The sequence below is a fragment of the Chrysochloris asiatica genome, unplaced genomic scaffold, assembly GCF_000296735.1.
Source record: "Chrysochloris asiatica unplaced genomic scaffold, ChrAsi1.0 scaffold00137, whole genome shotgun sequence".
NCBI classification, from domain to species: domain Eukaryota; kingdom Metazoa; phylum Chordata; class Mammalia; order Afrosoricida; family Chrysochloridae; genus Chrysochloris; species Chrysochloris asiatica.
In genome coordinates this window covers 1,608,539-1,609,534 of record NW_006408655.1, presented here as the reverse complement: position 1 = coordinate 1,609,534, position 996 = coordinate 1,608,539, and the positions used below count along the sequence as shown (strand labels likewise).

At 39.2% G+C, this 996-nt stretch overlaps 1 protein-coding gene across 9 annotated transcripts in view; it reads right to left on the bottom strand.

Annotated features, from left to right (window-relative positions):
- CACNB2 (calcium channel, voltage-dependent, beta 2 subunit) overlaps positions 1-996 on the bottom strand; it is a 494,901-nt gene that overhangs the window by 37,923 nt on the left and 455,982 nt on the right. The gene's annotated exons all lie outside the window — the stretch shown is intronic.

The following is a 996-nucleotide window of genomic DNA, read 5'->3' as shown; positions in this document are numbered from 1 at the left end:
TATATATATATATATATATATATATATATATATATACATACATACACAAACACACACACATATGAATACATATGGCAGTTAAGGAGCTCTGGTAGTGTAGTGGTTACAAATTGGGTTGCTAATCTCAAGGTCGGCAGTACGAAACTAACAACTGTTCCGTGGGAGCAAGATTGCTAATCTCAAGGTCGGCAGTACGAAACTAACAACTGTTCCGTGGGAGCAAGATGAGGCTTTCTGTTCCTATAAAGATTTGCAGCCTCGGCAAACCTGTACAGGGTCACTGTGAGTCAGAACTGACTCCACGGTAGTTAACAACAACATATATGGCAGTTGTTTGAACAGAACATGGGAACACTGATTTAACATTAAGAAAGGTGTGCAACAGGCCTGTATTCTTTCACCATACTTATTCAGCCTGTATGCTGAGCAAATAATCCCAGAAGCAGGGTTGTATGAAGAAAAACATGGCATCAGGATTGGAGGAAGACTCATTAATAACCTGCTATATACCTTAACAACCTGCTATATGATACAACATTGCTTGTTGAAAGTGAAGAGGACTTAAAATAACAATTAGCGATTAAGATCAAAGAGCACAGCCTTCGGAATAGATTGTATCTCAATGTAAAGAAAACAAAAATCCTCAACACTGGACCAATAAATAATATTCTTATCAACAGAGAAAAGACTGAAGTTGTCAAGGACTTCATTCTTCTTGGATCAACCATCAGCACTCATGGAAGCAGCAGTCAAGAAATCAGATGATGAACTGGATGATCAGAGCTCAACCAGAAGAAGAAAAAAGAGGAAAAAAAGAGTAATCTGATACAATTTGATGAACCTACACCTATGGATGCAGTAGGTCAAAAGAGGGAACAAATCCTTACAGCAAGGATCATTCCCACCCCATCCATACATAAAGTAGACAGGGATGGGCAACTTGGACATTGGCTACCCAAAATGGGGGCTACAAAGGCAAGAAGTGACTGGCTTACA